This window comes from Phascolarctos cinereus, unplaced genomic scaffold (genome assembly GCF_003287225.1).
Source record: "Phascolarctos cinereus isolate Bilbo 61053 unplaced genomic scaffold, phaCin_HiC Scaffold_7;HRSCAF=346, whole genome shotgun sequence".
Lineage (NCBI taxonomy): Eukaryota > Metazoa > Chordata > Mammalia > Diprotodontia > Phascolarctidae > Phascolarctos > Phascolarctos cinereus.
The window spans coordinates 40,183,114-40,198,800 of record NW_027556180.1 but is presented as its reverse complement, the minus strand read 5'-3'; the positions used below and the strand labels follow the sequence as shown (position 1 = coordinate 40,198,800).

General features: G+C 38.5%; 1 protein-coding gene across 1 annotated transcript in view; it reads left to right on the top strand.

Annotated features, from left to right (window-relative positions):
* Positions 1 to 15,687, top strand: part of GNB4 (G protein subunit beta 4) — a 55,696-nt gene that overhangs the window by 8,908 nt on the left and 31,101 nt on the right. The gene's annotated exons all lie outside the window — the stretch shown is intronic.

The window sequence follows — 15,687 nt, the reverse complement described above, 5'->3', positions numbered from 1 at the left end:
ACAGTAGTAGGTACTTAATAAATGTTTATTGATTGATTTGATTCATTGATGGAAATTAGTGCAGACTTCTTCAGGTGCCTCAGACAATTTGCTTCACCCTGGGATAGTACCACAGGAAGCAATATTTTGCCCATTTTAGTGATTAGTTTTTAAAACCTTACAACTTTTAATAAATCTGTCAGAGTCAAGTGCCTTGACCATTCAGTCTCAAAGAATGTGCTTCCTTACTACTTTAGTGTTTGGTGTCTTTTCTGATTTTTAGCTGCACCCACCCATGTGGCTAGTGGTTTACCACTAACTTTTCTTTGCTAATTTAGCTTAGGATTTTAGTGAGGATATTTTTGTTTGAGAAAGTATCAAGTAGACTGATAGAGTCAAACATAAAGACTTTAGGGAGGACTTCTTCAGTTTCTGTAATGTGGGGAATCACTTGATGATTTAGAGTTCATTAAATTCTTTTTATAGCTGGAAACAGCTTTGGTCCAACTCCTTTAATTTACAGTGAGACAGTTGAATTGAGATCTGTGTAGCTGGGGTGGCTTGCCCAAGACCGTATAACTACTTAGTATCAGAACAAGCCTCCTTAGTACAAGTTCAGTACTACAAATTCTTTCAACTCTCTAATTCTATAATTCCTTGAAAATTCATGTGTTTTCTTGTGTTTGTGGCATGTTCATTTGTGGTAAACAAAAAGATTTTAGATAATCTTGTTAGATGTTCTAGAATTCTTATCTGAAAATGTAGGTTTCTGGGTAGCATGATACTGCTCAATTAAGTAATGTTTACTAAGAGCCTACTATGTGCCCAGGCACTGTGCTAAGCCCTAGGGGTATAAGAAAAAGAGAGAGTCCCTGCCCTTAAGGAACTTGAAATCAGATGGGTGAAGACAACACACAGAAGGGAGCTGAAAAGTGGGGGTGGGACCGAGGGGAACGTTGTTGAATGGAATTGAAGTCAAGCAGAGCTATTGGTGGAAAATGGATCTGTGTCTTCATCACACCATCACAGATTGTGAGACCATCTATGCTTGCCCCTCCTGTGCGAACAATCATAGAGAACATTCATGTAACTCTTTACATAAAGCATCTCGGTTTTTCCTCACAACAACCTTGAGGTGGTAGATGCTATTACTTATCCCCATTTCAGAGAAAAGGAAGCTGAAGCACAGCGAGTAAGCATCTAAAGCAAGATTGGGGCTCAGGGTTTCCTGATTCCCAGTTAGATGCTCTGTCCACTACACTGCCTAACGGAACCTCAGACACGTCCTCCTCTTGGCCATAGTAGCCTTCCTCGTATTCTCTTGGTGTCACAGCAAAACCAGTGGAGCACACAGACTGTTATTGGTTATTATCCCCTGGCTCTCACCACTTGAATAGCCAGCCTTTTCACTCATATATTTCTTTAATGACATACTTGTTTCAACTTCTTCATAATTCCTTGTTTGTTATACGTCGTCATCCTCCTTATACTCATGCAGTACCTCACTGCTGCCCCTTAGGTGACTCTCCATCTTAAAGCACTGGGCCTGGTCTTAGATTCTTACTGTGTGACTCTAAGCAAATCACTTCACCTGTTTGCCTCAGTTTCCTCATCTGTAAAATAGAGATGGTAATAATAGTGCCTCCCTCCCAGGGTTGTTGTGAGAATCAAATGAGATAATCTTAACACAGTATTTAGCACATGGTAGGCAGTATATAAATGATAACTAAGATGATGATAGATTAGCTCTCTAGGTTGTTCATCCAAATGTCTAGGCACATTCCTGGCATATAGTAAGTACTTAATAAATGCTTGTTGATGAATCTTCATCCGCTTGATTTTTTTTTTCCGTGCATTTGGTTAAACTTTTTGAGCAACTGTTGGTAATATTCAGGAGGCTGTGCGACGTCCCTGAACTTGATATATTCAGCACAATAAAAAGAACAGCATGTAGAAGATTTCACCATCACATATTCTTGGTGATCAGAGGCTTATCAAACTTATCTCAGTTCTGTCTTTCAAAGAATCTTGTATCATTTTGACATTGGCACGAGCTATACGCTTTGTGGTTGGAGAGTGTTTAAGACCGTATTTTGCTTTACTGAGTTAAAAAAGTTTTTTATGTTCAGCCAGAAATAAGCGTGGTAGGAACTTAAATTCTCTACATCTTTCAGGCAGTTGTGTGATGATAAAGCTGTCATCTGCTGTAGAATATTACTTGGGGGGAAAAAAACTTGCCAGTTCCTTTCAGATATCCTCATCAAGAATGCCTTATGTGTGCATACATTATTTGAAACCATTTTTATAGTTGGGAAAATAGGCATGTGGCTTCCTAGTTATTGACGTCTCTCAGTTGCCTTTTATGGGTAATAGTAAGGTCTGGCATTTTCCCATGACTTTGGTACCTTCCTTTTCACATGCTTTGAGAAATGACCTCATAATAAACTTGCTGCCAACATATGCATCTTCTCTGTGTACAGTTTATCTAATCTGGCTGCTATTGGTATAATCAAACTACTGTTTCCCAACTTTGTTCTCTTTTCAGTGCGGTTTCACCATTTATTAAATGCCTACTGTATGCCACACACTATGCTAAATGCCAAGGATACAAAGACGCAAATGAACAGTCCCTGCACTTGAGGAGCTTACATTCTCTTCTGTAAACACGCAGAAATGTAATGCCTCCATAGTCCTTGAGGCTGGAAAGGTTCTCTTATTTTTACATATGTTTTCTGTCTTTGGTCTGTTCCTTATAGTTTCATCCTTAATACCCTTTGAGTGATATTGTTTAGTTCAGCCTCTCCCCTATTCTTTCTTTAAACTTTCCTTTTTCTTGTAGGTTGTTTTTTTTACTGTTTTGTGAGGCTATACTGCTCATAATCTTCTGGTATTTTACTCTAAAGGATTGTACAAATGAGGATATTCCAAACTTGTGTGGCCCTTGGCTTCCATGTCTCTTCACTTGGCAAGGACATCCAAGTGTTTGTTGATCAAGACAATTTTTTATTTTGGTTTCATTTCAGTGTGTTTCGTTGGCTAAAGTTCTGTATGAAATTGCCATAATTGGTGTCTCTGTCTTATACCATTTAACCTCCCTCCCCCCCTTTTTTTTTGGCATCAATAACTTGTTTAAATAGGTCAAGTTGGAGTATTCCCCTCCCCCATTTTGTTCTTTAACGTTATACAAATTTTGATCTTTCTTCTAACAAGTTGCTGATCTGTACACAGGCATATCAGTAACAAGTGGTTTCCTATGTGGCAAAATATCAGTTTCATTTTTTGTGCTTTTTGCTTCCCATATCCAATGCAAACCAGTTCTTTTCTTGAAGAAGGTACTCATAATGTATGATGCTTTAGGAGCATGCCTCCCTCATTCTTTAATGTAACACCACTATATTTTTCAACATTTTTTTGCCATCTTTATCTAGTCCTACCTTTTTCATTGAAGTCTCCAAGTATCAAAGTATATGTTGATTTAATTTGGAGGAAGTTAATTGAATTTTTCATAGAATTTGTTTACCTCTTCATTCTCTGCAACTGAGGAATTAGAATACTAGATACTATAGTGGATAGAATGCTGGACTTGGTCAGGAAGAATCTCTCTCTGACACTAATTGTATGATGCTGGGCAAGTCTAACGTCTCTGTACCTCAGTTTCCTCATCTGTAAAATCAAGGGATTTGGACTTGGCGACCTCCAAGATCCCTTCCACTTCTAAATATGATTCCAACTAATTGTTTAACAAAGAGAAGTTATTAGTAGTTTATAGATGAGTTAAAGAGAATAGAGATGAATAAATAGATGGACAAATTTTAGCAATAGGGTTCCCTAGGGATCAGTGTTGAGACTATTCTTAGTGAAATAACAGGGAAGGAGAGGGAGAGAAGAACTAGATTTACAGATGTCTTTAAGCTTTCCCAGGTCATAAAACGCCAAACTGACTTTTATTCCATATTAGTAGCATAAAAAAGACAAGTAAATGTCAAGTTAGGAAAATACTCTAAACTGTATTCAATATGTAGTCTCTAAAGTACCAGTCATAGGGTACTGAGAAGCTACCTGGGAATCTCATAGATTTCCCTGAAAGTAGCACCTCATTGTATGTTTGAGCCAAATAGACCAGAATGATGTTCTGCATCATCAGGAAGGGTGCTTTGGTGGAACAAAATCAACCTAACACTTTATCAAACTGTGTATCCTTTCTGTTTTTTCATTAAACTTTCATAGATTATTTAAGTCAAAGAGGTTCTTATAATTTTAATATCTTGGCAGTGCCAATGTAGTAGTTGGACAGGGTATCAGTTCCTTCACGTCACAACATCATCAACTAAGCTCTTTTTGAAAATTTTATTGCTTTTTTTTGTCTTTACGTCACCTACATTTCCAACTACACCCCTACACTCTCCATTCTTTTACCAAGCAAGCCATCCCTTCTAACAAAGAATAAAAAAAGGAAAAAACAGTTCAGTAAAACTAACTGGTATGCTGCCAAGTCTGACAGTCTAGGCAGTGTCTCTCTACCCATAGTCTCTCCACTCCAGTCCTCCCCTCCCCCCAGCAAACAAAGGAAGGAGAGGTGTTTTATCATTTCTTTTCCAGGGCCATTGTAATTTATACAGTTCAGTTTGTTTTTCTTTTTCTTTTTTTTTGTTCTTTTGCTTTACATTGTTGTTGTCATTGTATATATAGTTTTCCTGGTTCTGTTTATTTCATTCTGCATCAGTTCACACGTTTCTCATACTAACTCATCATTTCTTACACTATCGTAACATTGCACTATGTTCATGAACAAACCATGATTTGTTTAGCCATTCCTTAGTTGATGGACATATTTTTTTTTCCAGTTCTTTACTATTATATATGCTGTTATAAATATTTTGGTACATGGTGGTGTGTGTGTGGGGGGGGGCTTTCTTTTTATCTTTGACCTGAGCTTCACCAGTTGCCTATTGGACATTTTATGTCCAGTGGATACCCTAGAGACATCTAAAAATGAACTCATTATCTTTCCCCCTAAATGCTCCCCTCTTCCAGACTTTCCTATTTCTGTCATGTGCCCCACCATTCGTCCAGCGCCTAGGATTTGTAATTTCGGCATTATCCTGGACTTCTCACTCTCTCTGCCTCCAATATCCAGTCAGTTAATAAATATTACCATTTTTAGCTCCTCAACATCTCACAGTAAGACCCCTTTTCTCTAGTCACACAGCTGCCACCTTAGCTCAGGCCTTATTACCTCTTGCCTAGATTAATATGGCAGCCTTCCAATTATTCTTCAAGTTTCTTTCCACTCCAGGCATCCGCCATACTCTGCCAGATCATTGCAAATCATGTGACTCAACACAGCCAAATCCTGGAGCTTCCTGTTGCCTTTAGATAGAAGACCTGAGTTCAAGTTCCAAATCTGACACTGCCCTGGTGATCCCAGACAAGTCAGCAAACTTGTCAGTACTCTAGGCAAGTCTCTGGATATTCTAAGTTGCAAAGAATGTGTCTGTCAGCATTGGTAGAGGATGTTTCCTCACCAGCAGTTTTTGAAATCAATGAAAGCACAGGTCTGGAGTAGAATAAAAATCAAATGCACTAGTAGAATATATTTGAGCTTTAAATTTTTCTAATAATCACAAATCTGAAATAATTCTCCTTTCAGCAAATGTTTTACTACTGTTTTATAGATTTCAGCTTTTAAGAAACAAAAAGAGGGGCAGGTAGGTGGCTCAGTGGATAGAGCACTGGCCCTGAAGTCAGGAGGACCTGAGTTCAAATCCGGCCTCAGACCAAACACTTGATACTTACTAGCTGTGTGACCCTGGGCAAGTCACTTAACCCCAATTGCCTGAAAAAAAAAAGCAAAAAGAGGTGTATGTTTCAGATATTGAAAACAGGTTAAGATATGGATTTTAGGTATTACTTGATTTAACTTTGGTAACCATTAACATGAAAATTACAAGTAATTTAAAAAAAAACTTGTTTGATTATGGATCGCTATAGCTACATATTGACTGACACAGTTGCATAATTGTATGTGCCATAAAATGTTTCATTTTAGTACTAGTTCTGTGAGAATTTTAAGAAAGAGAGAGAGCAAAGGAAAACTGTCTGAATTACACATCTGTGTGTGTGTGTGTGTGTTTTTAAAATTCATTTAACAAATTGGCTTGGATACAATGGTTCATTGGTATCATTCAAATTATCGTAACTGGTACTGCTCAGCTGTTTTTATAAAATGTCTGGATTTACTGCTTTCTTCCCAACTTCATAACGATCTAACTACATGATGTTGATGTTTAAAGTGTATGAAACCCAAAATTCATTGGAAAATTTTTCCATGCAAAAGAAAAATATAAATGTTGTTAGGCAAGAGGAAATTAATATCTTAAAGTGTTTTTAAGAATTTATATTTAAGTTTTTTAATTTTAACAGTTGATCAGTCTACTGAACTTCCTTTATTTGCTCTTGTGTAGAAAACATATGCCATAATTTTCATATCTCTTACTTTATCTTCATCTTTCTTTTAGGAACCATGTTATACTCACTTTTTGAATGTATGAATGTCACAGTGAATTTGTTAGTGGATTCTATAATTTTAATATAATGAAATGTTATTCTGATTGATGTCGATTATTGAAGTATTTTACTTAAATTTAGTATTTTTAGGAGCTAATTCTCTTGGATAAGGAATTCTTTATATATTTTACTGTACTAATAACAAAAGGGAGAGACCATCTCTACAGGATTATTCATGTGTCTGCTTAGATTAAGAATGATATGGATAAGCTAGAGAGGTTCCCAGAGAGGGCACCTAGAATGAAGAGCACTAAGCCCATGTCTTTGGAGGAATGATTGAAGAAAATGGAGAAGACTTAATGGGAATATGATGGTGATTTTTGAGGTATATGAAGGGCTGTCATGTGGAAGAGAGGTTAGATTATGTGGCTGTGGCAAGATGGCAAATTTAGGCTTGATATCAAGAAAACTTGCTGAGTATTAAAACTGTTCAAAAGTGGAACAGAGAGGAATCCACCATCCCTTAAGGCAGCTCCTTAGTTTTCTGTGGCAGTGGCTGGCTGAACATTTTTTGGGTGTGCTGTAGGGGAGATTCTTTTTTGGGGGAAGTGGGGGTGTTATGGCCACTCCTGCCTACTCTCAAATTCTGTGATTCTCCACTCAGAGCTGTCACCTCAGTTCAGGACCTCACCTCTCACCTGGTCTGTTGTGCCTCCTAATTGGTCTCTATGCTTCAAGTAACTCCCTTTTCCAATTCATCTTCCCTATAACTACCAAAGCGTTATTAGATCTAACTGTGCCACTCCCTTCCTTGATAAACTTCAGTGGCTGCCTGTTGCATTTAGCATCAAGTACAGATTTTGGGGCAGCTAGGTGGCACAGTGGATAGAGCTCCGGCCTTGGAGTCAGGCGGACGTGGGTTCAAATCCAGTCTCAGACACGTGATACTAACTGTGTGACCCTGGGCAAGTCACTTAACCCCTATTGCCTCACCAAAAAAAAAATACAAATGAACCCTGGGAGAGTTAAGCCTATTTCACATCTTTATGTGAGTAAATTTTGACGAGTAAAAGTTATTAATACCACAAAAGCTCCTCAAGGGCAGGCACTGTGTTTTGTTTTGTTTTTTTAATCTTTCTATCTTCCACACTAGCATAGCAGCCTGGTAAATAAATCTTTGTTGAACTAAGTTGTTTGGGAGAGGAGAAAAGGGAAATTTTGCAGTTAAAATCTATCTGCTCTATCTACTGCGCTACCTAGCTGCCCCTAACTACTTGTTTTTGTTTTGTTTTTAGGCAATTGAGTTTAAGTGACTTGCCCAGGGTCACACAGCTAGTAAGTGTCAAGTATTTGATCTGAGGTTGGATTTAAACTCAGGTCCTCCTGACTTCAGAGCTGGTGCTCTGTCCACTGCGCCACCTAGCTGCCCCCTGGTTCATTTGTATTTTGAGGAAGAAATTATTAACCCAAATGAATCTGCAAGTGGTATGATATATGGGGAAAATTACTTTTTAAAATGGCTTAGATTATTCTACCCTTAATCCTGTTCCCCTTTTATTTAGTCTGTCAAAAAGCAAGATGTGATTGATCCACTCCCCACCAGCAAAGGATTCAGTAAAACAAACATTGCTTTGAGCTCTGCAAATATTTTAAAGCACAAATAATGAACTGTAATTGTGGAATTCCAGAATCTGGGTTGGAAGGGATCTCTGAAGCCATTAAGTCCAACTTACATCTTAACAGGAATTCGTCCTGCCAAAGCAGTGATGGGAAAGAACCAGCTTGACTGTGACACACTCTGTTACAAGAAGTCATCTCACCTCTTTTGGAGACAAGTTAGGAGAAGCCCATGACTCTCCTAGGCAGCCCAGTTCAGTTTGGAACAGTTCTGATTGTTTCCTTACATCAGGCCTAAATCTGCCTCCACAACTTAACACCTTTTGCTTTGCTTTCTGGGGCCAAGCCTCCTACATGAACCCTTCAGATACTTGAGACAGTTATCATATTATACTTGAATCTTTTTTCATTTTATTCTTCCCTTTCCCAATAACAACAAAACACTTATAGCAACCAACTGTGAGACAGCAGCTCCCTCTGACAACTTCTGGACACGTTGTTCCCCTCTCTCTACTTAGAAGAGGAGGTGTGTTTCAAATACTGTCGAGTTAGGACCAGGATTCGCCATTACGATAAATCAGTCTGGCTTATTTTTAGTATTTTTGTTGTGACTGATATTATCTGAAAATTTGATAAATATGTCTTCTGTGCCTTTTTCCTGATAATTGATAAAAATGTTATACGTATTCCTGGGGCACTTCACTAGAGGTCTCCTTCCAAGTTGATACTGAATGATTTCATGACTATTCTTTGGGCCTGAGCATTCAGCCATTTCCAAATCCACCAATGTCTGCCATCATGATGCCCAGTTTTCTGATTGACCCAAAAAGAGAGCTTGAGGAACTTTGTCAGAGTCTTGCTAAAATCTATGTAAAATGTTTCTGTAGCACCTTCACCAATCCAGCAAATTTTTTTTTTAAAAAAAGGAAAATAAGGTTTGTTTGTGATGATTTGTTCTGGGATGCTCCTAATGAAGCTATACTCAGTCTTTGTGATCATTGCTTCCTTTTGTAGATGTTCACCAAATTATTCCTTTAGTAATGCAGAATTTTGCCAAGAAGTGAATTAATTTGGACTTACTTTTTAGACTACTGTCTTCCCCTGCTCGCCTTTTTTTGTGGCATGGAATTGAAATAACATTTATTTTTCTCCAGTTCTGTGATACTTTCTCTTTTCCTTACTGCAACAAAGCAAGGGATGACTTCAGAAATGAAAGGCCCATCTGGGAAGTGAACTTTGTTGTTATTACCAGTAACTCTTGTGGCCAGTTCTGATTTTCAGAGTTCTTTATGCAAGAAAAGTAGTAGTTTCTTTTGTTAGGGTGGAAAAAGAAATCTCAAGCTTTTGACTCTCAGTTCTGTTCATGTATTTAGTATTTGCTATGTGCTTGACATTTCATAATATTAATGAAGTAATTTTAATATGTTGGAGCACATATTTGGAATTGAGTCATTCTTTTTTAAAAGACCATTTGATTGTATGTGCAGAATTTAGGGCCTATATTTTAAGATTTCTTTTTCTTTTAAGAATGAGACTACCAGTGTAGGCTCTCTTCCCTTCCCTTTGAGTTTCAAAGGGTATGAGTATGTGATCAGACTTTTAAAAAGCAATATACTAATTACACTAAATTCACATATTATGCTGTAAGTTAATGATTATCTTTTTTAGACCTAGAAAAAAGCATGTTGTTTCTCTTAAAGTAAACAACAACTAAGTGTTATGATTCTAGAGACAAGTAAAAATGATTAATAGCGTATTTTAATATTAAAGTGACAAAAGGATAGTAACACTGAAGAAAATAGGGAAGAAAAATAAAATAATACCATATACGAATTAAATGTCTGTCAAATAAATACAAACACAAATAGTGTTCTGCTCCAAGTAAAATGAACTCTTCCTGAATTTAAATGTCCATCCTAAATAATTTCTTCTCCCCCCTCAATACAGTCCCTCCCCTCATAGAAAACCCCAACCAACCCATTGTATTCAGTTATTCTTTCAGGAGACAAGAATTATTGGTATGGTAGTTATGCTTCAGAAACTGAGCCAATGCCCTCCTTTTTTTATAGAAAAATAGGAAGAAAAGGGAGCAGCTAGGTGGCATACTGGATAGAGTACTGGCCCTGACTTCAAATCCGGCTTCAGACACATAACACTGACTAGCTGTGTGACTCTGGGCAAGACACTTAACCCCAATTACCTCACCCCCAAAAAAAAAGAAAAGAAAAATAACCCTACTTCAGTTCAAAAATGGCTTGTTTTTTAAAAAATTTTTGGTTTTGTATTCTGATAAATAGCAATATCATATATTGTTTGGTAAATAATAATGTAAAATTTAGATGTTGTGTTGCTATGATGGTCCAAACCCTCAAGCAGTATTTTTTCACATGCCGTTTTTTCTCACTCAAGCAAGAAATTATGGCTTCTTTTGTGCTTCTCCCATAACAAATATGTATGCTTACAGTTATTATTATCAATACTGAATAAGAATAGTAATAGTGCTATTACCTAAATTTGCACGTATTTTTCTCATTAAGTCCCACAAGCAGAAAATGGCTTGTTTTGGAAATTAATCAACCCCTTTGCATATTGTCAAGTATGTAACCAAACATGGGAGATTGGTTTTATTGTAATTTTATTTTTAAAAGAAAGAAATTCTTTTTAAAAGCACTTCTGTTGGATTTTTAGAAGACAGTTTTTAAAAACTTTAATTATCAGTCTGATCCCATTAGACATTATAATAATTGTGTTTCTGGTTGGCAGTAGTTAGAGCTGTCCATCAGAAATATCATACTTGTCAGGTGGCACCAAAGTCAAAGCAAATAATTTCAGAAATTTTAAACTCAGCTCTGAGAAATTTACTTTAATGTCATTGCCATGGTTATCCCGGCTGGATAAAGCCAAAGAGCTTGCTTGTGAAGAGGATAAGTTGCATTTAAATTTAGATTAATCCTAGAGTTAAATTCACTCAAAAAATGCTAAATTTTTAAAAAGGTGAACAGTCAGAAGAGACCTACTCTGTGAAAGTTGTGATAGTTTCATTCATTGTATTAATATCATTTATGTGCCTCACACATAGGAGGGGCTTTATAAACTTTGTTGATTGATTGGAGTGATGATGATCTGTGTGAATCAACAAGCATGTTCCTGATGCCGGGGATACCAAGACGAAAGTGAAAGTATCCCTGCTCGCAAGGAGCTTGTATTCTAACAGAGATGGTGAGCATATACATGTGTGTGTATGCAGAACACAACTCCCTGCCCATGGAGGGAGAGGTACCAGCAGTTTGAGGGGAGCAGGAAAGACCTAATTCAGACTCCCTAATTGTGGCTGTTTTCAAGTCTCTGTCCTTGTCTTTCCTCACTCTACATGTTCTCTTAGTGACCTTTTTAGCTTTCCATGGATCCAATTATTTATACACATGGAACCTTCAGATATACATGGTGGCCCCAAAGCCTTAGTGCAATTTTCAGCTATTAAAACTATTATTAATGGCTTTAATTTTTAATAATAGCTTTAATGACTACCTAAGCTATTAAAGCTTAAAGCTGCACTAAGATTTTTGGAACACTGTATCCAGCCCTAAATTTCTCTCCGGAGAACTAGTCTTTTGTCATTAACTGACTATTACATATTTCAAATTAGGTATCCAATGCTCAGCATACCTGAAAGAATTCATAGTCTTTCTTCCCTTCCAGTGAACTTCTCTGTTTCTTTTGAGAGCACCATTATCCTTCTAGTCGCTCAGGTTCACAACCTTGGAGTCATCTTTGATTCCTTACCCCCTTTCCCCCCCTGTGCTCAACCAGATGCCAAGTCCTATGGATTCTATCTACTGCAGCCCTTGCTCTACTTCCGGCCCACATTACCTATCACATAGATTATTTTATTAGCTTCCTAATTAATCTACCCCTTCCTCAAGTCTCTTCCATCTCCATTTGATTCTTTGAATTCCAAAATGATGTTCCTGAAGTATCCATCTGAACCTAGTCTTTTAAAAATATATGTGTATGTATAATAGATTTGTGAATATTTTATATGCTTATATGTTGTCTTCCTTGATAAAATGTAAGTTTCTTAAAGGCAGGAGTACTTTAAATATTTTATTTTGAGTGTGATAATACAATTACAAAAAGAAACTTTCAGGTGTGGGTCTTTGAATCATTTATCAGGAACAAGCATAATTTGTCTCTCCTCCCCTTCCTATTACTTTCCTGCTTTTAAAAATATGTTTTTAGGAATGTATATGTATGGCCTATATCAGATTGTGCGCCATCTTGGGGAGGGTGGTGGGGAGGAAGGAGGAGAAAATTTTAAACTCAAAAGCATATGGAAGTGATTGTTGATAAATCTAAGTAAATTAATAAAAAAAAGGAAAGAGTCTAAAAAAATAAAAATATGTTTTTACTGAATCTTCGTTTTGAAAGGGGTGGTACCATGGTAGATAGGAGTCAGGAAGACCTGACTGTGGACTTGGAGTCAGCAGACCTGGGTTTGATCTTGTTTGTACATAGCTGTTTGCATGTTGTCTCCACCGTTAGATTGTAAGCTTCTTGAGAGCAAGGATTTTTTTTTTTGTCTTTCTTTGTACCCCCAGGGCTTAGCACAGTACCTGACATGTTGTTGAGTCACTCAGTCATGTCCAATTATTTGGGACCCCATCGACCGTAGCATGCCAATACTGTCCATGAGGTTTTCTTGGCAAAGATACTGAAGTGGTTTGCTAAGGCAAACAGAAGTTAAATGACTTGCCCAGTGTCACACAGCTAGTAAGTGTCTGAGGCCATATTTGAACACAGGTCTTCCTAACTTCAAGCCCAACTCCCTATCCAGCCTTACACATAATAGGTTCGTTGACTGATTGAGTGACTGACTGTGACTATAAATGACTTAACCTATCAGGGCCTTAGTTTTCTCATGTTAAAATGAGAACATTACTATTTGTACTACCTGCCATATAGATTTGTTGTAAAGGAAGTGCTTTGTGAACTTTAAAGCATTATACAAATTAGTATGCAGCACACAGACACACAATCTATTCCAGAGCAACTCAGTCTAAGAGGAGGTTAAGGGTAACTGGAATGTATAGGAGGGATGGGTGGGGAAACAGGGATCAGTTCAAACACTGCTTGCCTGCCTTTATTTCTAAGGCAGTGTTGATGGCTGCTGTTCTCCAGATGTTCGTTCTTGATGCTATCATCTTCTCAGACCCAGTTTAGAGAAGGAATACTGTTATTGGGGTGCTCCAAGGGCGAAAGAGAACTGAGAGGCCCTTTTCCAATCTTGCGATTACTATGAATGAAAACTTGAATTCACCCAGCTGAGCAGTGTTTTATATATTAGAATAGACCCTCGACAAGAAAGTTTCATTCTCACCTAATAATTTTGATCTCCTTGTTCAAACCTTGTTTTTGGTTCCCACCTGACAACTTCCTTTTTCTATCCCCCTCAACCCAATTCTTCCTCCAAGACCCTACTCTGAAGCTTCTTCTTCTTCCACTTGCTCCCTGGAATGCCTGCTCCCTTGTTCACAGACTAGCTTTCATTGTAAACCGTTTTCTTTTCCATTGCACTCACCAAGACCTGGCTTCCTCCTGACGACAGCTTCCCTGGCCCCCTTCTCCAGCACTGGTCACACTTTAAATGCGTGCCCATGACTTACTGGTTCTGGCGGGAGAATTGGAATCTTAATGGCTCCCCATTGCCATTTCCAAGCTCCCCCTCTACCACCATTACCTTTCTTCCTTAGAGGTTTATTTAATCCACATTTGTCACTCAGTCAAAATTCTAGCAGCTGTTGTCTATAGACCTCTGGGACACTCTTTCCTTCCTCGGTGAGTTCAGTGCCTGGCTCACGTTCTTACTCTGCTCCCCAACTCCTGTCCTCATCCTGGGGAACTTCAACATATCTATGAGACTCCCTCCAATACCTTACCCTTCTAGTAGTTTCTCAGTTTACTTGTTTCCTATGACCCACTCTTCTGCTCCACTGCAGGTGTACTAAGATGGTCATATCCTTGGTCTTGTAATCATCTGCAAGAGTTCCATTTCCATGAACTCTGAAATTCCTTTATGTCATCATCTGTAGGAATTCCACCTCTCCCTCAGCCTTGCAGCCCCAAAAACCTGTTCTTTATCCTCACTGTTACCTCCAGTCCCTTAACCCTTCAGTTGTTTCCCAGGCCATCAACTCTGTACTGTCCATTCTCTGCTCCCTTCTCAGACTTGATCCCTTGGTGAACGAGTTCAATCCCACACCATCTTCTTGAGATTTTCCCCTTCCAAACCCTGGCCTTATTAATTATTCCCACCACTCACTCCTTTCACTTCTACTTAAGTGCTGCTGAATGATGGAGAAAATCATGATACTACTGGCTGGGTCCACTACTAATTTGTGTTACAGAATTTCAACTGGGACCTCACTGCAGAAAGGCAATCCTTTCACACCTCACCAGTTTACTCACTATCTCACTAACCACATCAGCTTTTCCAAACTTTTTCATCCCCCCTCAAACTTGCCATGGCTGCTCCCTACCCCGTTAGCTGAGCGGTTGCTCCATAGTTCGATGGGAAAAATTGAGGCCATTCCTCAAGGGCCCCTTCTGTTTCCCTATTCATCTCATGTCACTCTAGATGCTTTTCACCACTTTTTCTTTCATCCTTGTCTCTCATAATGAAGTGGCCCTTCTCCTTGCCAAGGCAAACTCCTCTACATGTACAAGTGATCCCATCCCATCTTCTCCAGCAGATTGCCCCCTCACTGATTTTAAATCTCTCCCAGTCTACTTTCTCTTTTCCTAACCACCCTATTACTATGGAGGGTGCCATTGTCTTCTAAAATAATAATAGTGCTATTACCTAAATTTGCATGGTATTTTTCACATTAAATCCCATAAGCAGAAAATGACTTATTTTGAAAATTAATCAGCCCCTTTGCATATTGTCAAGGACCTAAGCAAACGTGGGAGATTGGCTCCCAGCCTGGGCTTCATCCTCAGCTCCTCCCTCATATCCAATCAGGTGCCAAGTGCTGTAGTTTATACAGCTCTTGTATACACCTATTTCTTTCCTCTGCCACTGCCACCATCCCGGTACATAATTCTCATTGCTTCAGACCTGGACTATTCCAGTAGTTCCTTGGTTGGTCTTCCTGCTTCATCTTCCCCCACTTGAGTCCATATTTCATTCACCTGTCAAATTGATCTTCGCAGAGCACAAGTCTGACACTCTGTTCACTCAGCTTTGTTGGCTCCATGTTGTGTCTATGATTGAACATCACATCCTCTGTTTAGCTTTTAAAGCTCTGCATAACCTAGTGGCTCCAGGGGCGGGAAACTTGTGGCCTTCTAGGTCCTTGGGTGCAGCCTTTTGACTGAGTCCCAAGTTTTACAGAACAAATCCTTTTATTAAGGGGATTTGTTCTGTGAGGTTTGGATCCAGTCAAAGGGCTGCACTTGAGGACCTAGAGGACCACATGTGGCCTTGAGGCCATAGGTTCCCCACTCCTGACTAGCCCCATCCTTTCTTAATAGTCACTTTGGATTTACATCTTACACCATCCTTATGGACTCTGAGATCTAGTG